This window comes from Artemia sp. Qi Xiang Cuo, chromosome 12 (assembly GCF_049724085.1).
Source record: "Artemia sp. Qi Xiang Cuo chromosome 12, ASM4972408v1, whole genome shotgun sequence".
Lineage (NCBI taxonomy): Eukaryota > Metazoa > Arthropoda > Branchiopoda > Anostraca > Artemiidae > Artemia > Artemia sp. Qi Xiang Cuo.
The window spans coordinates 8,122,147-8,147,160 of record NC_142805.1 but is presented as its reverse complement, the minus strand read 5'-3'; the positions used below and the strand labels follow the sequence as shown (position 1 = coordinate 8,147,160).

At 33.6% G+C, this 25,014-nt stretch overlaps 1 non-coding gene across 1 annotated transcript; it reads right to left on the bottom strand.

Moving 5' to 3' along the window:
• Positions 1 to 24,346: 24,346 nt before the first annotated feature.
• LOC148945734 (U1 spliceosomal RNA) lies at positions 24,347 to 24,510 on the bottom strand. The gene has a single exon (XR_016142652.1). It is a non-coding gene; the product is annotated as a U1 spliceosomal RNA (small nuclear RNA).
• Between the last annotated feature and the right edge of the window lie 504 nt (positions 24,511 to 25,014).

Genomic DNA, 25,014 nt, shown 5'->3' with positions numbered 1-25,014 from the left:
CACACACACACACACACACACACACACACACACACACACACACACACACACCACCACCAACCTCAAGGCTATAAGGCTCCAAGAAGCACTTTTCTGCAGAAGCACTTAATATGCAGGAGATGGTTTTATAAACTTCGGAAGGGGGCTCATTCAATGGTAAATAAGAACTTGTAGGGCCATTTTTAAAAATCAAACGTGGTTGGAGGTATCAAGCCCCCTCCCCCCTTTCTACGTACTCTTTTCCCCAAACGCATCCAATAAAAATTTTGAGATTGCCATTATATTCGAAATAGTCAAGAGGTAAAGTAATTAAAATAATTATTTCCCGGGGGTTGAAAAAAACCCATCACTGTCCCCAGGACAAGGGCTGTAAGCTATGCAAGCTGCGCATTGTTCCTATATAAGGTTTTTATCAAAGGGGTAATCGTATAGACTTCGGAAAAGTCTCATCGATTTAAAATGAAAATTCTAGCTCCATTTTTAAAATTCAAGAGTAATCAGACGTTAGGCAACCCCTCCCCCATGCCTTTTCCTTTGTTACGATCAAAAGTTGGATGTACCTATTTTGTTCAAAATCCTCCAAATGTCAAACAGCTATGGTCCTGGGTTTGAACCCCCACCTCCTATGGGAAAGGGCTGCAGGCTATGCTAGCAGCCCATTCGTTAGCATACAAAGCTTTTATGGAAGGCATGGTCGTATAGAATTTGAAGGAATTTCATTCGATCAGAAATAAAAATTTATTGTGCCCTTTTTAACAATAAAAAATGATCAATAAGTGGAAATCCCCACCCTCCCCCGCGTTCTTGTGCCCCGTCCCCCAAACGCATCTTAGAAAATTTTTGAAATAGCCAATTTTTTCAAAATAGTCCTAAAATCAAATTGATATAACTTAAGGGTTGAGAATTCTTTTATAGCCCCCAGGGAAAGGATTGTAACTTTTGTAAGTGTCCCATTATTAGAATAGAAGTTTTTTGTGGAAGGGGTAATAATATTAACTTTGGAGCGGGCTCATTTGATCGGAAATTTGAACTTTTAGTTTTTTTTAAGAGCCAAAAGCGATCAACGGGCAATTAGCCCACATCCCAATTTTCCATAGAACATCCGGTCAAAATTTTGAGGTAGCCATTTTGTTCAAGATAGTTCAAAGGCGAAATAAAGCACAAATTTTCTTTCGGGTTTTAACCCCCCCCCCCCCCTCCATATCCCCGGGGAAATGGCTCTGAGATAGAGAACTTGCTTATTGTTACTTTGGTGCTTTGTTTACTTTCATACCTCGTTTACTTAGATGATTTCTATACTTTGATACAATGTTGCTTTGATACTAGTTTTAATACTTTGATGAAAGTTTCATGTTTAAAACAAAATTATTTTGAAATAAGGTATTGTCTAAAAACTAGAAACTTTTTGATCGTGAACAATCAAAAACGAACAAAAATTTATTTAAAACTTTCCGTAAAAGAAGTTTTTAAAAGAAAAGTAAAGGCCATATTAAACTTAAGATCAGTAGATACAAATACCTGTTAAAATTCAAACTAGACACGATAAGTAAGTTTATTAATTTGACACGTTAATTAGACACGATAAGTAACTAAGTTTATTCACAAATAAATACAGATTTGCAATAGAATGCTCTTATTACATCTCGAAAGGTACATCTCGAACATTTACTAGTAGTACTAGTAAATGCAGAAGTACTAGTATATAACGATAATTTGACTTATAATCTACGTCAATTTAAGAAGTACTAGTTTATAAATGCACTAGTACTAGTATATATAGTAGTAATAGTAAATGCAGAAGTACTAGTATATAACGATAATGTGACTTATAATCTACGTCAATTTAAGAAGTACTAGTTTATAAATGCACTAGTACTAGTATATATAGTAGTACTAGTAAATGCAGAAGTACTAGTATATAACGATAATATGACTTATAATCTACGTCAATTTAAGAAGTAATAGTTTATAAACGCACTAGTACTAGTATATATAGTAGTAATAGTAAATGCAGAAGTACTAGTATATAACGATAATGTGACTTATAATCTACGTCAATTTAAGAAGTACTAGTTTATAAATGCACTAGTACTAGTATATATAGTAGTACTAGTAAATGCAGAAGTACTAGTATATAACGATAATATGACTTATAATCTACGTCAATTTAAGAAGTACTAGTTTATAAATGCACTAGTACTAGTATATATAGTAGTATTAGTAAATGCAAAAGTACTAGTATATAACGATAATGTGACTTATAATCTACGTCAATTTAAGAAGTACTAGTTTATAAAGGCACTAGTAATAGTATATAACGATAATGTGACTTATAATCTACGTCAATTTAAGAAGTACTAGTTTATAAATGCACTAGTACTAGTATATATAGTAGTACTAGTAAATGCAGAAGTACTAGTATATAACGATAATGTGACTTAAAAACTACGTCAATTTAAGAAGTACTAGTTTATAAATGCACTAGTACTAGTATATATAGTAGTAATAGTAAATGCAGAAGTACTAGTATATAACGATAATGTGACTTATAATCTACGTCAATTTAAGAAGTACTAGTTTATAAATGCACTAGTACTAGTATATATAGTAGTACTAGTAAATGCAGAAGTACTAGTATATAACGATAATTTGACTTATAATCTACGTCAATTTAAGAAGTACTAGTTTATAAATGCACTAGTACTAGTATATATACGAGTAGTACTACTAGTAAATGCAGAAGTACTAGTATATAACGATAATGTGACTTATAATCTACGTCAATTTAAGAAGTACTAGTTTATAAATGCACTAGTACTAGTATATATAGTAGTACTAGTACTAGTACTAGTATATATAGTAGTACTAGTAAATGCAGAAGTACTAGTATATAACGATACTGTGACTTATAATCTACGTCAATTTAAGAAGTACTAGTTTATAAATGCACTAGTACTAGTATATATAGTAGTACTAGTAAATGCAGAAGTTCTAGTATATAACGATAATATGACTTATAATCTACGTCAATTTAAGAAGTACTAGTTTATAAATGCACTAGTACTAGTATATATACTCGTAGTAGTACTAGTAAATGCAGAAGTACTAGTATATAACGATAATGTGACTTATAATATACGTCAATTTAAGAAGTACTAGTTTATAAATGCACTAGTACTAGTATATATAGTAGTACTAGTAAATGCAGAAGTACTAGTATATAACGATAATGTGACTTATAATCTACGTCAATTTAAGAAGTGCTAGTTTATAAATGCACTAGTACTAGCATATATAGTAGTACTAGTAAATGCAGATGTACTAGTATATAACGATAATGTGACTTATAATCTACGTCAATTTAAGAAGTACTAGTTTATAAATGCACTAGTACTAGTATATATAGTAGCACTAGTAAATGCAGAAGTACTAGTATATAACGATAATATGACTTATAATCTACGTCAATTTAAGAATTACTAGTTTATAAATGCACTAGTACTAGTATATATATTAGTACTAATAAATGCAGAAGTACTAGTATATAACGATAATGTGACTTATAATCTACGTCAATTTAAGCAGTACTAGTTTATAAAGGCCCTAGTACTAGTATATAACGATAATGTGACTTATAATCTACGTCAATTTAAGAAGTACTAGTTTATAAATGCACTAGTACTAGTATATATAGTAGTGCTAGTAAATGCAGAAGTACTAGTATATAACGATAATGTGACTTATAATCTACGTCAATTTAAGAAGTACTAGTTTATAAATGCACTAGTACTAGTATATACAGTAGTACTAGTAAATGCAGAAGTACTAGTATATAACGATAATGTGACTTATAATCTACGTCAATTTAAGAAGTACTAGTTTATATATGCACTAGTACTAGTATATATAGTAGTACTAGTAAATGCAGAAGTACTAGTATATAACGATAATGTGACTTATAATCTACGTCAATTTAAGAAGTACTAGTTTAAAAATGCACTAGTACTAGTATATATAGTAGTACTAGTAAATGCAGAAGTACTAGTATATAACGATAATGTGACTTAAAATCTACGTCAATTTAAGTAGTACTAGTTTATAAAGGCACTAGTACTAGTATATAACGATAATGTGACTTAAAATCTACGTCAATTTAAGAAGTACTAGTTTAATAAATGCACTAGTACTAGTATATATAGTAGTACTAGTAAATGCAGAAGTACTAGTATATAAGGATAATATGACTTATAATCTACGTCAATTTAAGAAGTACTAGTTTATAAATGCACTAGTACTAGTATATATAGTAGTACTAATAAATGCAGAAGTACTAGTATATAACGATAATGTGACTTATAATCTACGTCAATTTAAGAAGTACTAGTTTATAAATGCACTAGTACTAGTATATATAGAAGTACTAGTAAATGCAGAAGTACTAATATATAACGATAATGTGACTTATAATCTACGTCAATTTAAGAATTACTAGTTTATAAATGCACTAGTACTAGTATATATAGTAGTACTAGTAAATGCAGAAGTACTAGTATATAACGATAATGTGACTTATAATCTACGTCAATTTAAGAAGTAACTAGTTTATAAATGCACTAGTACTAGTATATATAGTAGTACTAGTAAATGCAGAAGTACTAGTATATAACGATAAAGTGACTTATAATCTACGTCAATTTAAGTAGTACTAGTTTATAAAGGCACTAATACTAGTATATAACGATAATGTGACTTAAAATCTACGTCAATTTAAGAAGTACTAGTTTAATAAATGCACTAGTACTAGTATATATAGTAGTACTAGTAAATGCAGAAGTACTAGTATATAACGATAATGTGACTTATAATCTACGTCAATTTAAAAAGTACTAGTTTATAAATGCACTAGTACTAGTATATATAATAGTACTAGTAAATGCAGAAGTACTAGTATATAACGATAATGTGACTTATAATCTACGTCAATTTAAGCAGTACTGGTTTATAAAGGCACTAGTACTAGTATATAACGATAATGTGACTTATAATCTACGTCAATTTAAGAAGTACTAGTTTATAAATGCACTAGTACTAGTATATATAGTAGTAATAGTAAATGCAGAAGTACTAGTATATAACGATAATGTGACTTATAATCTACGTCAATTTAAGAAGTACTAGTTTATAAATGCACTAGTACTAGTATATATAGTAGTACTAGTAAATGCAGAAGTACTAGTATATAACGATAAAGTGACTTATAATCTACGTCAATTTAAGTAGTACTAGTTTATAAAGGCACTAATACTAGTATATAACGATAATGTGACTTAAAATCTACGTCAATTTAAGAAGTACTATTTTAATAAATGCACTAGTACTAGTATATATAGTAGTACTAGTAAATGCAGAAGTACTAGTATATAACGATAATGTGACTTATAATCTACGTCAATTTAAAAAGTACTAGTTTATAAATGCACTAGTACTAGTATATATAATAGTACTAGTAAATGCAGAAGTACTAGTATATAACGATAATGTGACTTATAATCTACGTCAATTTAAGCAGTACTGGTTTATAAAGGCACTAGTACTAGTATATAACGATAATGTGACTTATAATCTACGTCAATTTAAGAAGTACTAGTTTATAAATGCACTAGTACTAGTATATATAATAGTACTAGTAAATGCAGAAGTACTAATATATAACGATAATGTGACTTATAATCTACGTCAATTTAAGAAATACTAGTTTATAAATGCAAGCTCTGAAAGTTTCGAAAACTTATCAATTCTGCATAAATAATTTTGCCATCTATTATCAAATCAAATATAATATCAAATCGATGTAACAAACTTTATGAAAGTTAGATACACTAGAAATCCTATACCGGTCGAGCCCCCATAGTGTCGTACAACGCTACTATAGAAACAAAAAGAAAACTTTACACATGGCCTTTCGAAGACCAAACATAGACTGTGACACCTACAGTAATATACAGAAACTATTGTAGCAGTCCATATCACTGGCAATATCTTTATCAAATTACAATTGCACATTTAATTGCTAACACCTGAGTATGGAGGAGATCACTACAGCAAAAAATATTACGGGAGGCTAAGTTAGATGACGACCTGATTCAACTTTCATAACTTCTAGTAAAATTTTAGTAGAAAAAAACTATTTAAGAAGTGAAATAGAAAAGAAAAAAAGGAGTAAAAGAACATTGGCCAAAAAACATAGAAGATTAAAAAGAGAGCATACCTGAGGCCTGGGAGTCAAAACACAGAGAAGATAACCATGCGTCATGAAAAAACTCTCAAGGGACATCAACTCCTCATAGAAAATAGAAAAGAAACAAAAACAAAAGAAGTATTCTGTTTGATTCTTAACTAAATGGTCCTTAAGAATCCTTTTAGAAGTCCAAACGAGTGGCATCTCTGTACTGAAGAAGTAATGGAGTTCCAGACCTGTTGACAGGCAATGAGGGGACTGAAATCTGACCGCATAGTAGAGGTAGGAGGAATGCAAATATTACGTGAAAAACAGAGGCTATATGGATCTGAATCAAAACTAAACAGAGGAGTTTTTAGAAGAGATTTTGCAAGATCGCCATGAAACTGATGAAGGACAAAAGAAGCCTAAGAAAGAATGTAAATAGGCTGTATATTTAAGAGGCGTTTAGGTTAGGAACGGTTGGTGTCCATAACATGACGCCTTGCTTTATTATGTATGACAGAAAGTGACCACAGCGTAGAAGAAAAAGTAGACATCCATAAAAAGGGGTGATACGAAACATATGACTGGACAAGGCAGAAAAAAGAAGCTTCAGAATGGATCCAGGAAATGTGTGTCTGAGTTTTTTCGCAGGATACCCAAACTCCTTGAAACCCTCACCCGAATATTGGCTACATAGTTTCTAAGCGAAAGGTTCTCATCAAGCAGGATACCCAGAAGCCGGACCAACCGATTCTTTGGTCTACAAAGGAGCCTTGTGACACTTAAAGGTGTGTAAGCTGAGGGAAAGCTATACTAAGTCAAGAAAAAATAAGAAAATGTGACTTGCCAACATTCAATGCCAAGTAATTTGCATCAAACTATGAAATAGCTCTCTTGAATATTGCCTCAAGGTTAGAATTGATGTAAAAATACGTCTACCCAAGGGTCCCAAAAGTGGTGTCATCTGCAAAAGCAGCGAGAAAATATTCAGTGGAAGTAGCATTGGAACACAAAAAAACATCAGGATGACATAGCTTGCAGCATGCTAGAGGCTTTGTATTTTTGACTGCCGAAATCAGATATTTACTTAAATCAGAAATAAAACGGGGTCAAGAACAGATCCCTGAAGGACGCCATAATATACTTCAGAAGGACTTTGGAAAAGTGGATCAATTAAAATAAGCCTACCAGAAAGATATGATTTAAACCAAGAGAAAGTACTTCATCTTGTACCAATAGGTGATAGTTTCTCAAGAAGATTCAGATGGATCAAAGAATCAAGAACTTTACAAACATCCAAAGATAAAGCTGCTTGGATATGACTAGAATCTATTGCCGAATGAATGAAATTCCAGAGAGCTGCGCAGGCTTGCTTTTTATAGTTATTCGCTTGGAATCCAAACTGGAAAGCAAAAATTATTTTGCATCCAGAAATCTAAGAAGCCTGTATAGCATAGCCTTCCTAAAAATTTTGTTGAAAAGAGATAGTAGAGACATTGGCCTTAAATTAGCAGGATTATTCCGAGAACCATCTTTATACAGCACTATAAACTCAGCTCGCTTGAGACATTCTGGGAAAATTCCTATTTCGAAAGACAAATTGACAAGCTTAGCCAATGGTGACAGAATAGCTGACAGAAGGGCACGGATAATCCTTGTAGGAATTCTGACTGGCCCTGAAGACGATGATCCTTTAAAAGTATTCACTATATGAGCTACCTTAACCCTTAACTGGTAGGGTGGGGTCTAATAGACCCCAGCTCATAGGGTTTTGTTGATCTTGTACCACCAGGTATAGCTAGGAGACTGATATCACGTGTATTCTTCGGATCAGTTGAGCTCTAGGCCAAGGTGTAAGTAAATATCGACATCACTTACAGGTGCGTAGATACAGGGCTATGGCATCTGACAGACCCCATCCTGCAGTTTGTGTAACTTTTTTGGGGCTTAGCAGATAAACTAAGTTTAATTTTTGTAAGCTTTTTAGGGAACAATTACTGTCGATTTAAGTTATTTAAAATAGTACCAGGCGAGACCCTATAGGAGTTTAATGTAAAGACATTTTTTAAAAGACCAGGTTCTTTGTCTTTCAGAAATGAAGAATATTCTAATTGGCTCTTGAAAACCAATAAATTAAAACATACTTTTGAATGAGCAATTACTGGAGAATAAACCTTCGTTTTTCCTTATAAGCTAAACTGGGTTTGACTTTAGCTGATGCAATGTCCTTTTTTGGTCCACGTGACTATTTTAATTTTACCTTAACAAAATCTTTCTCACTGGTTTTGTGCAAAAATTCTGTAATTTTACAATTTGGGTAAACTAGAGAGACCAAGAGAGTCTTATAGTAGAATAAGAAAGAAATGGCGACAGTTGGATTGCTAAAGGATAAAAAGTAAAACAAATGGAAATAAAATTAGTGTATATATCATATACACTGGAACAAAATATCATAGCAAAAAGGAAAATAAAAGCAGAAAGAAAAAAATACCTAAATTACAATAAGATCCCCAGTAAGAGTTTACTCGAATTGTTTTTATTTTAAAACAATAAAATTCGTCTTGGCAATTTACAAAAAAAACACAAAGACAACAAAGCATTATTTGACACAACAAAGAGTTATTTGATTTAACAATCTCTGCTGTAATCTGACTATTTTTTTTAAACTGGGATCTCTTTGTAATCAGAACCTTGTCGAGCACCTTTGTCTCCTGTACCAGATGATTTTTAATGCTGAGGTTGTTCCAGACCTATTCTGCACGGGTGTAATTACTCCTGTATTAAAAATGGGAAAAAACGGGGGGCAGTTTTCTTCTTACCGCCCGATAACTGTCGCGCCTATACTGTGCAAGTTATTTGAATTCCTTGTTGTAAATAGGCTTAGTGCTACATGTAACACGCCGGATAACCAATTTGGCTTCAAGAAGAAAATGAGTAGAGAACACGCGCATTATTTGGTTGCTAGTTTGTTGATTAACGCCGATCATTCAAATGAGACTTTGTATTTTGCCGGTCACGATGTCAACCGTGCGTTTGACTCCGGTGTGCACCCTCAGAAATTGTTGTCGGCTCGGAAGCGTGGCGTGGATAAGTCTATTATACGCGCACTGAGGAATATGTATAGTAATTTAAAAGCGCGTGTAAATGTACCGTGTGTTAATGCTTTAACCCTTCTAGTCTTATACCCGTAGAGAAGGGAATACGCCAAGGAGCACTTACTTCACCACCGCTTTTCAATAAAAGTATTATTTTATTGCAAGAACCGGTTCAGTCTACATGTATCTTTAGAGGTCTCAATGTTTCGCTGATCGATTATGCCGACGACATTTTGAAAGCGAGTAGAACACTTATAGGCATCGAAGAGACTTTCCGTGTTTTTAGTAAGGAGCATGGTAACACAGGTCTTTATTTCAATCCCCAGAAGAGTGAAGTTCTCGTATTTAATAGCCACGTTAAACTTAGTATACCAGCTGATGTTATTTTTGGAATTTACACGATTAAGTCTTCGTCTAAGATTATGTACCTCGGCCTTCAAATTTGTAGCGATCTTAAAGAAACCCGCGATTGCCTTGTTTCGTTGTTCGCTGTAAGGACACGCAGAGCTTATGGAATTCTAGTTTCAATGAAGTGCCACTTTAACCGTTTTCTACTTGCAAGGGTATATAATTCTTTTGTTTTGCCACATGTGCTAGCCCTATCTCCGTTTTGGAAAATATTTACCTCGTCTGATCGCCACAATATTTGGTCTATCTTTTACAGATATGGCAAGTATCTGCTTCGTCTTCCAGTTTGGATGAGGAATTCAAATACATCTCCGAAGTATGGTATAGCCGACTCGCTTATAGCTGTACTGAATCGCCGTGTTCGATTTGCAAAGGCGTTTGAACCAAGCCTCTCTTCATTATATGTCGCACTAACTTAAATTTGTCTTTTTTTGTTTGTCGTTCTGTAGTTGAATTTTCTTCGGATATTTTGTTGTTATTTGATGTTACTATTTTTTTTTTCTTGTGCTCCATTTACAACATTTTGTATGTTTAATAATGGGTAATAAAATAATAATAATAATAATACTTTGGGAGTCGTAATGGGTCAGAGATGTAAATATTTACCCAGACGATCTGAAAGAAATGCAAGCCTTTATAGGCCTTCTGTATCTCTTTGGAGTATTCAAGTCAGGCACTGAGGATTGCGAAAGTATCTTTGCAGGTGATGGAAGTGTGTGGGACCTTTACCGCACTACCATGAGCCTGAAGCGACTCGAGTATTTGGAAAGCTGTCTTCAGTTTAATAACAGGCACACACGCTACAAAAGAAGTGGACCTCTAGCTCCCATCAAAGAGGTTTTTGACTCCTTTATCACTAATTGCAAAGCAAAGTACTGACCAGGTGAGTACTTGATGAAATGCCAGTTGCAATTAGAGGACAGTGAAAATTTAAGATGCGCATTCCCTCAAAAACGAACAAAGTATGGAATGAAAAATCAATACCTAGCGGTCTTGAAGACATTCTATCTGTCTATTGCCATATTTGCCACATTATTTATGTCTGCTGGTTCACATTTGCAGAGCTTGTAGAAATGCTCATACCCTTGGGAATTACCTGTGTAGACACAGTGAGAAAGAACAAAATAGAAATCCCATCCATTTCTTTGCTAGTCATATATGGGAACCCAACCTATCTATCTTCAAGATTAGGTGCATCTGACCCTAGTATTGTTTTGTTCCAAAGAAAAAAAAAAGAAGAAATTCTTACTTCATCGATATACTTTTCACCAGATATTGATAACTAGAATAGTAAGCTAGAGATAACCGTGACGTAGAACCCAACAACAAGTGGAGTAGACTCTCTAGACCAAAGGTGTTCTAATTATACGACCAGCTGCCGGACGAGAAGATGGTCCATGGCGGTGTGGCATGCGATCATGAACATAGCTAGAGTCAATACCAACGTCATTCTGAGCTACTCAAGACCCCAAGAAAATGGCTTGATCCAAAAAAAGGCTGATAGAGCTAGGACGATGCCTCACCAACCCACAACTTAGGACCAGAGATACCCTTCAAACTATCCCAGAAGAACTGCTTTTTTTTTTATTGATAACAATACAAGATTTTCAGCTGAGAAAGTCCCCCAGGTGTCTTATTCAGGTTCCAATGATAAAAAAAGTTGTTGCATCATTTGCCCCCGAAGAAAGGACAGAAAATTATACGTGCTGTGCATGCCGAAAAAAGGGGATGTATAGAACATGCTAAGTTCCTGTGCATCAAATGGGACTAGTGTGATGATTTTTGTATTTTTGTGTTTCTAACTGATATATCTGAGTGTTTAGTAAGCAAAATGGCAATGCATTTAAAACGATATTTTTTTGAATTTTTGAAAACTGGGGTCCAGTAGACCCCACCCTGCAGTTAGTGTAACTTTTTTTTACCCTGCCAGTTAAGGGTTAAATTCAGATACATAGTTCAAGACCATTGACTTTAAGCATGGGGGTCCAAGATCGACTCTGGAATCACAACTAAGAAGTTGCAGAGGAAGCAGTTGTTTTCTTTATATTAACAAAATAAGAGGTAAGTACTAGCTGAATATCTTCTTCTCCTTGGACGGTTTTACTATCAACTATCAGCGCTATTGGAACTGAAGGCAAAGGAGGAGTAGGTCTAACAATCGAATTAATTAAATATCATCTCTTCCTTACATCCTTTCCGCATTCAGAAAATTTCTCATGATAATACTGAGACTTAGCCTTTCGGCACAGAGAATTAAATATACTCCTATATGTATTTTCCAGTTTTTGTGGAGACCTGCAGTCATCCATGGAGTCAGTGGTACTATCCTTTTGAAAGTATGGGGCGCTGGACCCTGATGGAAAACTTCTAGGATACCTTCTTTCACTAAATCATAGAAGAAATTAAAACATCGGTTAAAATCCGATTCAGAAGCCAAGGTATCCCATGGCTGATCAGTCAGATGAGAATTAAGTAGACTCAGCTCAGTATCTCCAAAATAGAAAAATAGGAGATTAGATGGTGATGCAATACGCTGCGCTTGATCAGTTCTCTTATATCGGGAAATAGCGGAAAAATGATCAGAAATATCACTAATCAGCACCAAATTATCTATGACATCTAGTGACGAAAAAATAATATCAATAAGAGACACATGCGTCTCAGTAACTCGGGTTGGTATACAAACTGAAGGTAGAGCTCCCGAAGACAGCATCATCAACAAAAATCTATAGCTGAGGCAGAATTTGGTTCCAGCAGGTTTATGTTGAAATCGCCCATAAGGATTAGTTCACAGGGATGCTTCTAGACTGGGTCCAAAACATCCTCCAGAATTTTCACAAACGAAGAAATACATCCACTAGGGGACCTGTAAACCAAACCCACAGCTAAATCCTTACACCATGACTTAATCTCAATAAAAAGGCATTCAAAGATTCCTTCCTCATTTCTGCTCCAATCACTTCGGACATTGTATGCCAGACGATTAGGAATAGAAAGGGCAAGCCCACCTCTCGCCATCTGTTTCTTGTTCAGCCTCTCCATCCTATATCATGGAATATCTAAAAGCATATCCTTATTTGAATCCAGATAAGTTTCGCATAATCCAATAATATCAGGAGTCCCACCACTAACGATCCATTTAGGCTCATCAAAAGCCGAGCAAAGCCCTGAATATTAAGGTGAAACAGAGAGAAAATACCTTCTCGTTTAGAGGAGGCATAGCCATTTAATTGCGAAACATACTTATTTTTAATGTCAATTTTAAGAATCTATTTTATTAAAAGAGTTTTATTTTATATTACTGTACCAATTATATTTGGATTACTTTCAAATTTCAGAAAAATGTTTGCTTAAAAAATGTCCATTGAAGATTGAACATCTCTTATTTATCTTGCGACTACTGCTAACCTAAGATGCTGTTAAAAAACATTTTCTTCTTTGACATCTTGTACATGAGCTCAGTTGGATCTGGGGAGAAATGGCTGTCACAGAATTCTAGAAGGAAACATATTGCTGACAGAAATTTCGGTAGCTGACAATAATGGAAGAACAAAACACCAAAAGGCTTTCTGCTAATATTTTATGTATGACTTTAATTTTGGTACGAATTAGAAGTAAAAAATATTGTTAATGGGAAATATCAACGAAACTTAAATAAAAGAGTCAAATTAGAAGAAAAGTTAGCTTTAATTTTCTATTAAAGTTAGCTATTGTTATATTTTCTGATTGCATCGAACAACTGGCAAATACCAGACATGTGACAACAGAAGTTAAGCTTCCTTAAGATTGGTCTCAATTACCTGTTCGTAGAGACACTTCTTGGCTTTGTAGGGTAATAAATTAAAAAGTAAATCATGTTTGTCTGTCATCTATGATGTCACTACAGAAAAATCCTCCCTAAGATATCCCTTAATTAACATGTAAGAAAAACCGTATTTTTCAAAATATCATTTTCTCCAACTCAAAATTTTCTGGCATTCTATAAGATTATTTTTTGGGGGGCTATCACAATTGAATTTTGGAGGGGGGGGGGTCACTGCTATAAGTCTTTGTGGTTTCATATAAATTGGTCTAAAGCACTATTTTCATGTCTAAAACAGAATTTGATTTGACCTATTTTTATCTGTTGGACTATTCCAAGACTGGTTGGTAATTCATTGACTCATAAATATTTAACCATACTAAAATCTGTGTTTTGTTCCAAATTCAAATTGCAAAAACAGTCTTGTTCATTTTCTTTTACAACCAATTATGCTACTTGAAAAATTAAATCACACTTTTAAAAAAAGATAACTCTCAGCGTTATTTGGAGGCCGTTTCTTCCAAAGTGAGGGTGATATTTTTGCTAAAAATGTGGCATTTATCAACATTGTTCTTTCTATGGGTGATTGGGTCGAAACAATTGTCCTAAGAAATTGGGAGAGGGCTCATTTTAACTGAAACTAAAAGTTCTGATTCACTTTTTAAACAACAAAAAATTGGATGGTAACTAACCCCTCTCCCACGCCCCTTTGTCCCCCAAAGCCACATAATAAAAGTTTTGAGATAGCTAATTTGCTCAATATAGTTGAAAGGTACGATAACTATGTCCTTGGGATGACATGACACCCAGATTCCCAGGAGAATGGGCCACAAATATTTATCCACAAGAGTTAATTCTGGAGCCTAGCTGTTGGACAGGACACTCTGACCATTTCTTAGATTTAAATATTAAAATATCAGATAGAAATACCGGATGATTTTAATTTTAAATGAATAATTTTCCATATGTCGGAAGTAATATACATTGAAACATTACTTTTTCGTAAGAATTTGCAGTAATTACACAGAATTTAAAGATAGATGTAAAGCGCTTAGCCAAAAACTAGTCTTAAGAGGTTTTTCTGCCAATAAAATTAGCTGGTAATTTAAAAAATTTAGTTTTCTCTTTTATGAACTTTTAGGTAAGTATACACAAAATTATAAAGAAATACTGAAAAATAATTTAATATAGTTTAATATAATTTTTCTTTCACTTTTCTTTTTTGGAAATTTGTATTTGTACAATATTTCAAAACCAACTTGAAGGACTTCAGATCTATAATTGATTCCAGATACCAATAAAACAACACTTTGTTTTACAACTCACGTCCGGGCCATAGTCTTTAGTTGTTCCAGAATTGTTTTTGCGTTTCATTGACCAATGGGATTTCAGTAAGGATAGAACCAATCTTATTTTGTAGGTATTTTTTAAATAGTTTTACTATTATGCATATATTTCACAAGTTTTACCTAACATAGGGGTACCATAAAGATCTTATGGTAGACGCTCCACTGTGCCGGGTAAAGAAAGTAAAGTGTCGAAACCCATTAAGGCAGGTGGTATTCTTCTGTTGAGCCCTAATGAAAGGTTACTACTTGGAAATATTTCGTTAGATTTAAGGTGCTTTTGCTTGTAAATTTACAACAACTTACATTTATTGATGACGACTTTGCATGGATTTGGACATTTTGATTTGGTTGATGGTTCGGTTATAACGTTTTATCCTACGTAATTGGATAGATGAGTAAGGTTAAAACATCGTTAAAGTGCGCATTTATCTCAATTAGTGGATTAGGATGAAAGTTCTTTTCTTCTTCTCTCTCTCACTTTTTTTTTCTTTTCTTAGCCAAGTAATTACCCCTAAAACATTATACAGTATAATACAGAATTTTTCGTTGGGATGAAAGTTTCCGGGAGTGAGCTTTCAAGGTGAAATTTAACATTGAGGAAATTTTCTAGAATTAATATCCGAGTTTTGATCATTTTACCTTAATTTTTCGTTGGCAACCCCATCGCTGAGATGCTCTTGGGGAATTTTCAAAGGAGTTTGAATTCTCTGGGGGATTTTACACGAGAAAAATTCTAAATGGGAGAATTATCACCAGGAGAAATTATCCATTGGGAAATTTTCCGTAGAAGAAACTTTCTATCGGGAGGGGTTTTCGGGGAATATTTTTTAGACACTGGGGATTACGCATTAAATTTCATGAAAAAAAAATATGAACAAACAAGCATCCGTGATTTTTCTTCTGAAGAAAAATACACAATTCCACATTTTGAAGATTGGAACTTGAAAACTGTACAGTAGAGTTTTCCGATAAGCTGAATTTGATGGCACAATTTTCAGTAAGATTTCGTGACTTTTGAGGAATATCTTTCTTTTTTAAAAATTAGGCAAATATTGTCAGGCTCGTACTTGTGATGGTAATATAAAAATCTAATTCAGTTGATGTGTCTATTTTTATCAAAATGTTGTTATTTAGAGTTTCGGTTACTAATGGGCTGAGTCACTTCTTACTTACAATTCGCTACCACGAACTGTTTGATTTTGACCAGTAGAAAGAACCAGCAGTTTCTCAGTAGTAAAATAAGTTCATGTAAAGTCATTGCGTCTGTGGGGTGTCTTTGCCTTTCGAAAATAGGGAAGATATTTTGCTCACAAATTAGAATTTATATCATGATTCTGTTCTTGGAACCTGAGCATGGTAGGTGACGCCAAGAACTGGATCAAACCCTTTCAAGTATTGGCACCGTGTTTGTTCATGATAGATATTTCATCAGTATCTGTTCCTATCTTATGAATAGGAGCAAAAACAGCCAATGAATTAAGTAGATTTTTAACACCATCTTTAGCACCATCAAATAACTGATTTTAACACCATTTTTTTTAACACCATCAAATAACTGAGCTTTAGTAGATCTCTGACAACATTCACACAAGTCTCTACAAATCTCTTAATTATTTTATTATTTTATTTCTGTATATATATATTGTGTTTTAATTGCATTACTTTAATTTATCTGCTTATGACGACCACTGATGTTTGTGGTCGAATTCGAGAAGTTTTTGTATCTTTTTTTCAATGTCTAATTAAAGATTTTATCCCTATTTGAACTTTCATTTGTTAATCTTTAAAAAGCTGAAAGCATTTTTCAGGCTGCAAAAGTTTTCAGGCTATGAAAAATGTTTCTTGCATTTTTCATTCTACAAAAAGAAAAGTTTAAAATGCTAAGGCGAAAAAGTAAAATTAAAAAATAATCGTTTTGATCAAAGTATTTTTACCGTATTGCTACGGTTCGTTTACATATAAACGAATTGGGTGACAGTTTGCTAACAAGCAGATGTTAATCCCTTTGATTAAGGATTTCAGCTTTTCCTTCTTTTTTTTCTGTTCCTTTTATAAAATCAACTTGTTTTGTTCTCGGATTAATCGTTAATAGCTCGTTAACCGTTGATTCTTAAGAACATAAGTGAGCATTACATTCTTAAGCATACGCTTTAAGTAAAAGATTTGAATTTCTTACGAACATTTTGAGGGTCGGTAATTTCTTCAGCTGATACTTTTTTGTAAAAATAATTGACTTGAATAAATGCCCATTTCTTCTTTCTTTGTTTTTTATCTTATTTTTGAAATTGTTTTAATTTTTTTTAACAACAGTTATATTATTATTTTAATAAGTTTCAGTGCTAAGGTTGGCTCTTTTTTAAAGTGCATTAAAAGTGCATATCTTGTGCATCATTATGTGCTTTAGGAAGATTTAACAAAAGGAGCTCTGGTGTTTTTTACTAAATCGTTTTTTCATAGATGAATGTTTTAAATCTTTTTTCTATATTGTTTTTTTTCATATATGTCTTTCATATGAAGTTGTAGTAGGGCCACTTTTAAACCAGGATCACAGATTATCACAAATCTTGTGCCATTACTATTGCTAAGAACGCACAAGAAAAAAAGTAGAAAAACTCGTTTTCCAGACTTCAAAAGGAATTCAGCACTTAGATGAAAATAGTAGTGTTTTAGTACCAAGATAACTGAAACAGAAATTTTATCGTTCAAAATGTTTAAGAGAAAACTTGCGCAAAATATATTTGAAGGTTAGGAAAAAGAGGGAATTTGACTTTTAATTAGAATGACCTGCCATTTTTGTAGTAGTGGCACCAAACATCAATAAATATGGGAGAACAGTAAAATACTGCCTAAAAACATATGACACTAAACTGGTTAAGTAGGGGCAGCTTTTTGTAGTTGTAGCTGTCTTTGGTAATAATCAAATTGTTAATTTTAAATTTCTACGACAAAATTAGTATTTTCAATTTGAACATCCTTTATTTTAATGCTTTAACGCTGCAATATTTATAAAAATTTTGTACTGCTTTAAAAATTCATAATTTTGAAAAGCGATAAGAAAAACCTTAAGATTTGTGGTATTCAGGTAGGAGTTGGGTTAAGTTAAGCCTATGGGGCATTAATGTCTTTATTTTGTGCTCTTGGTTCTTCAAAGGGAATGAACTTTTTCATATGCTGAACAAGATTTGCAGTTTTCGTCCTTTATTTTCATATTTTAACGCGGCAACATTGATTAAAATTTTTTACTACTCTAAAGATTCATTTTTTTGAAAAAGCCATCAAAAATCTTAAAGATTTGTGGTATTCAGGTAGGAATTGAGTTAAAATAAGCTTAGGGGTAATCAATGTTTTCAATTTTATGCTCTTGGTTCTTCAAAGTTAATGATTTTTTTTTCATATGCTGCACAGGATTTGCAGTTTTCATCCTTTATTTTCATGTTTTAACACGGCAACATTGACAAAAATTTTGTACTACTCTAAGAGTTCGTGATTTTCAAAAAACCATGGTATTCAGGTAGGAATTGGGTTCAAATAAGCCTATGTGGCATAAATATCTTAATTTTATACTCTTGGTTATTCAAAGTGAATGATTTTTTTTCATATAATGCAAAAAATTTGCTGTTTTCATCCTTTATTTTCATGTTTTAACGCTGCAATATTAACGAAAATTGTGTACTACTCTAAGAGTTCGTGATTTTCAAAAAACCATGGTATTCAGGTGGGAATGGGGTTAAAATAAACCTAGGGGACAATAGCTGTCTTTATTTCATGCTCTTGGTTCTTCAAAGTGAATGAATTTTGTTCATATACTATACATTATTTGCAATTTTCATCCTTTCATGTTTTGACACGGCAACATCGACGAAAATTTTGTACTACTCAAAAAACTTATAATTTTGAAAAAGATATAAAAAAGACTTAAAGATTTGTGGTATTCAGGAAGGAATTTGGTTAAAATTAGCCTAGGGGCAATAAATGTTTTTATTTTATGCTCTTAGCTCTTCAAAATGATCGATTTTTTTCATATACTGCCGTTTCTTTTTATTTTGTATGTATGTTTTGCCGTGCATCCAAATGTCTGTCAGTATTGTATTTTGATCAATCACTCTACGGCTAACTGGTGAAACAAATTGGTTGTGAAGTAGTGTATCTCTGAAAGCATCTCAGTATTACAGCAGATTTATTTTAATATTTTTTTCTATAGATTGGTATTTCATTAATTAATTTACGATGGCTGTACTCCCTAATTCTAGGAAACAAAATTTTGTGCTAGTGATAGTTTTGAACTGGAATATGACGGAAAAGGCAAAATAATTTTTATTTTTTTTTATAATGTTATAAGTATCAATGTTATAAGTATCTGTATAACGTTATCAGAGACAGCGCAATAGCGCTGCCTAAGTAAAGAACGATGTTGGCACAATGTGTTATTCTTGGTTATTTAGACCAGGGCATCTCGTATTGAAGGAGTTGTATAAACTTCGAAAAGCGCTAATTCGATTGGAAACTGGAAGGGCTTGTGCCCTTTTTAATAGTCAAAATTGATTGAAGGGCACAAAAACCCCCTCTCGCCACCACCGTTTCCCCAAACAACACATCCAATAAAATTTTTGAGATAGCCATTTTGTTCAACATAGGTGAAAGGTCCGGAAATTTTGTCGTTGAAGATGACATTCCCCTTTAGATCCCATAGGGCAAGGGTTGTAAGTTATGACCTGGGGCATATAAGGTTATTATAGAGAGGGTTGTCATAGAGACTTCAAAAAGAGATCATTCGATTCGAAATTCAAAGGACTAGTGCCCTTTTTAATAGCCGAAAGTGACTGGAAGGCAACTAACCCCCCTCTCACGCACACTATTTCCACAAACACATCCAATCAAAATTTTGAGATAGATATTTTGTTCAACGTAGTTGAAAAGTCCGGAAATTATGTCTTTGAGGATGACACTCCCTCCCAAAGCCCTCAGGGCAAGGGTTGTAAGTTATACCCTTGGGGCATATAATATTTTTGTAGAAAGCGTTGTCGTATAACTTCAAAAAGGCTCATTCGGTTGGAAATTGAAAGGGATAGTGCTTTTTTAATAGTCGAAAGTGATTAAAGGGTAACTAACATCCTCTCACGCCCACCATTTCCCCAAAAAACATATGCAATCAAAAATTTGAGATAGCCATTTTATTTAACATAGTTAAAAGTTCTGGAAATTAGCTCTTTGAGGATGGATAAGCCCCGCACAGCCCTCAGGGCTATTGTTGTAAGTTGTGCCCTGGGGTCATACATGGTTTTTATAGAAAGCGTTGTCATAAAAGCTTCAAAAAGGGCTAATTTGATTGGAAATTGAGATGACTATTGCTCTATTTATAAGTCGAAGATAATTGAAGGGAGAATCCCCCCCCCCGTCTCTTGCCCATCACTTCCCCAAACATTTTCGATCAATATTTTGATACAGCCATTATTGTCAACGCAGTTGAAAAGTGTGAAAATTATATCTTTGTGGATGACAACACTCCCCCTCCCATAGCCTTTGAGGACAAGGGTCATAAGTTTTACCCTTAGGGCTTGTAAGGTTTTTATAGAGAGTTTTGCCGTAGAAGCTTCAAAAAGGACTCATAAGATTGGAATTGACAGGACTAGTGCCTTTTTTATTAGTAGAAATTGATCAGAGGGCAAATGATCACCCCTCCCCATGCCCTTCATTTTCCCGAACACTTCCAATCAAAATTTTGAGATAGCCATTTTGTTCAACACGTTTGAAAGGTCTGAAAATTATGTCTTTGAGGATAACATATCCCCCCAGCCCTTAGGGAAAGGGTTGTAAGTTATGAACTGGGGGTATATATATATTTTTTTTCTATAGAAATCGTGGTCATATAAACTTCGGCTCATTGAATTGATAATCATACGCTCTAGTGCACTTTTATAGAGTCAAAGTGTTCGGAAGGCAGCTATCCCCCCTCCCCACACACACACTTCGTATTGTCCTAAAATGTATCTCTGAAAAATTTTGAGATAGCCATTCTATTCTGAATAGTCATTCTATTCTGAGTTAGCCATTTTATTAAAATTATGAATATGGCATATTTAAGGTTTTCATGAAAGGAATGGTTGTCTATTTTTAGAAGAGGCTAATTTGGTTGAAAGTTGAAAGTTCTAATTCTTTTTAAGCGTCAAAAGTCAAAAGTGACGGCATTAGTCTTCCCGTCCCTCTTCTACAGCCCCTCCTTTCACAAAAGGTACCTGATTGAAATTATGAGATACCGATCTTTTTTCTACACTGGACATGATCGTCTCTTACTAGGTTGCTAGCTACCGCTGCAACAAGGGTTATATGTATTATGGAACCACTGGCTGCCAAAACATAGGTCAAGTCGATATATTTATTATCAAGTACTACGGTCATCCCTATCTGTAGGCCCTAAAGACACTATGGTGTTTTCAAAACATAGGTCCGATCAATATATTGATTATTGTTGAGTAACCTTGAGTGAATGTTTTTTGCATATACAGAATGATAAAAAAATATTGCTTTGCAGCAGCGTGTGTATATGGAAGACCACAGGGGTGGGAATCAAAAGTTGCATATTTTATATAAAACTTTTTTTTGCTACTACCATTCTTTCCATAAAGAAAATACTTTCCAGAAAGCCCACGACTGGTCAACTAGATGTTGACTCAAACTGGCTCTTCCGGCTCTTCAAACTGGCACGGGTCAACCAAGGCTCTTCCGGCTGACTGTTACTGCTTTCTCCCTTGCGTTCTACAACAGTTGCTTGGCATTCCAGAAGTATAAAAATTACACTAAAATACAAATAATGCTCATCTCATCAGCTCTGATTGCAATGCAGGAACCTGGCTATTACAATTACTAGAGAAAAGAGACGGTGCCCTGAGTTTTGAGAAGAAAACAAAGTCTAAGATGTATACATTCAGCGTCACAGTCATTGTCATAGCCAATAATAAGAAAATTGTTCAGTGAAACACCAGTAGTAATAGGTCAATTTCTACTAACAACCCAATAGCTACTGCTCTTTTCTTCTTAAGTAGTTTAACGGTGGATGTCTTTCCGGCAGGTTTTACTATGCACTAGGACATGTTTTCTATGGGAATTAGGGTATTTTTGTTATGTTTCCATGGATACATGTGTCTATGAAAACAATACCAGTGAATATTTTAATTATCATTGCATAATCTTGGGTGAATAGTTCCTGCTACTATGACACCCTGCCTTTGTGATTATTTGAGAAGAACACAAAGCCTAGATGCATACATTCAGTGACTGAGTCATTGTCATACCCAAAATTAAGCAAATTATTCACTGCATCCTGTATTCACCCGGCTCTACAAGTAATTTGACGCCACTAATTTTCAAAACATAATTCAAATCGTATTGAAAATATAATTTTCAAAACATAACTCAAATCGTATTGAAAATATAATTTTCAAAACATACAACGGTCATCCCTATCTGAAGGCATTATAGGTACTGTAGAACCAGCTTTTCCCAAACCATATTTGAAATTGATGTGTTGATTATAAGGTACTATGGTCACCCCTATCTGCAGGCCTTAAGAGTACAATAGTGCCATCGGTTTTCAAATCATTGGTTCAATCAACATATTGATTATCGTTGAGTAATTTTGGGTGAAAGAATATAAGGTGAAATTTGATGTGTATTTTACAACATTGGAGAAGTTCAGAGGAATATCAGTGTGACTATAGCTTTCTTTAATTATTATTCCAGATACATTTTTTACTATTGAACATGAGTGATTTGACACTATTAGAATTTGATAATGTGGTTAGCAGTGATATGAAGACAAGAGATTCCGACGTTGTGATTGCAAGTGGGCTTGGCTAAATCTCAAGTGGGATGATGTGTTTGGTAAATATGTAATATCATTAAGCAGATTTTAATTAAAGGAATAGTTATGTTTTGCAGCAAAAGTGACTAAATGAACTTACAAAGACTACAAGAATGATTTAATGTATTCATGTAGCATATTGAGGACAATGAATCGAATGATTATATAAAAAAGGGTGAAATGTACATTTTATTTTATTATTACAGTTTTTGAAAATAAAAATGTTTCTATATCATGAAAGTGTTTTTTGAATGATATTTTAGTTAGTTATTACTCGTTTGCTCCTTCCTCTTTCTCTTGGGAACCAATAAGTGATCATATTAAGCGGGCAATTGTTATAAAAGAATATTTTTTGGGTGTTAGTTAGTTTGTAATCAGCACCGTGAAAGTCAATTTAAAAATGAATGAAGGAGACGGACAAAAAATAATAGGGAATCTTGTTACTTTAGAAAAATAGTTGAATGTGAAAGATCAGTATCAAAGGTTGTCAGTGCGGAAGAGAATCTTCAGTTAAAGTATGACCGATTGTATCATGAAACCCGACTCTCCAGCATTGAATTATTGTATGAGAATTATGCATTGTGGTCCCACAGTTACTGACTGAATTTATTGATGAGCTAATCAAGACAGAACAAAATGACATTGTACATGAGTTTGAAAATTACCTGGATTTTCAGTTACTCTTCCTGCTGTTTCTATGGATTTAATAGGTGATCTTCTTCAGTTGGTACTTGATGTTAGAAGTAGAGTTAGAAGTGACAAAAAATGTACTACACGCATCCACTATGTTTCACAAATTCTGCAGCAGGTCTTCTTATGAGAACTAAACTACTGTAGATGTATATGATGAAAAATGTATATTTAGCAATCTGTGTAGACCACAGATTGCATTACTTCTAAATTTTGGCTTACGCTGCATCACTTCTTCATTGAAATAGGGTTCCTTAAATCAAAGGCTGAAAAGCCAATTAAATATTTATTCATTAATATAATTAGATACAAAAAATGAGTTTTCCAAATGAACATAAAAGTTACACTTTAACTTCAAAACAAAAAAAAATTATTTCATATGTGAAGGGGGCTACCCTTCCCTCAATATTCCAGTTCTTTAAGAACAACTGCTTAAGCACAAGGGCCACTATTTTTGATTTTTTAAATACTATGACTTTAGCGGAAAGAATGAAGGGTCTAGAAGGGAGCTGGAATACAAAAAGCGAGTTTTCTAAATGTACGTAAAAGTGACACTTTAACTTCAAAATTAAAAACAAATAGTTCGTATATGATGGGGGCTACACTTCCCTCAATATTCCAATTGTTTAAGAACAACTGCTCAAGCACAAGGGCCATTATTTTTTTTTTATACAATGACTTTAGCCGAAAGAATGAAGGGTCTATAAGGGAGCTGGGCCCCTTATATTCAGATTAATTTAAAATGATTTTTAACAAAAGAAGGTTTTCAAGGAAAAGTAAAGAGGTAAATTTGACTGAAAATGAGCTGAGATAAAGGCAAATAATTTTTCAAGTGTAAAACCACAAAAAACAGCCATCGCTAAATAAATGAAACTAAAAAAGAGCACAAACTACGATAAATAACCAAATCGAGTTTGTGAAAAGGAGTCCACGCAAACATAGCCCCCCACTACCAAAAATTACGCTGTTGAGTTTCGCCTATTTGGGGTAATCACAGGGATCAGCAAATATGAAATGCAAAGGAAAGGCCTCACCCTGGGAGCACCCCATTCATGACCAACGCAGCTTTCCAGCCAGGTAAGTGTGATTAGAATAAATAAGTGAAGTTTCTTAATTATTTTTTAAAATAGAAATGTCACATTTCGCTTTCCAGTGCAAACATCTTAATGGTTTGAATGCAGACTTGCCGTTTTGAAAAAAGAAAAACAGGTTTCTGACTTACAGCTAAACTTTACTTTTTAAGGCCCAGTTGCCATTTTTCTGAAAATGCCAACTTTTTTCTCGTTAACAACGAAAGGAGGCTTTATTAACTGCCATAGTTATACCTAGTAACTGCCATAGTTATACCTAGTAACTGCCATAGTTATACCTAGTAACTGCCATAGTTATGCATAGTTATGCCATAGCTATACCTAAGAATTGAGGCAGCTATATATATATATATATATATATATATATATATATATATATATATATATATATATATATATATATAGAAAGGGTGATCGTATAAACTTTGGAGGGGGCTCTTTTGATTGGTAATCAGAAATTCTACTACTCTTTTTAATATTTAGAGCGATTGAAGGGCG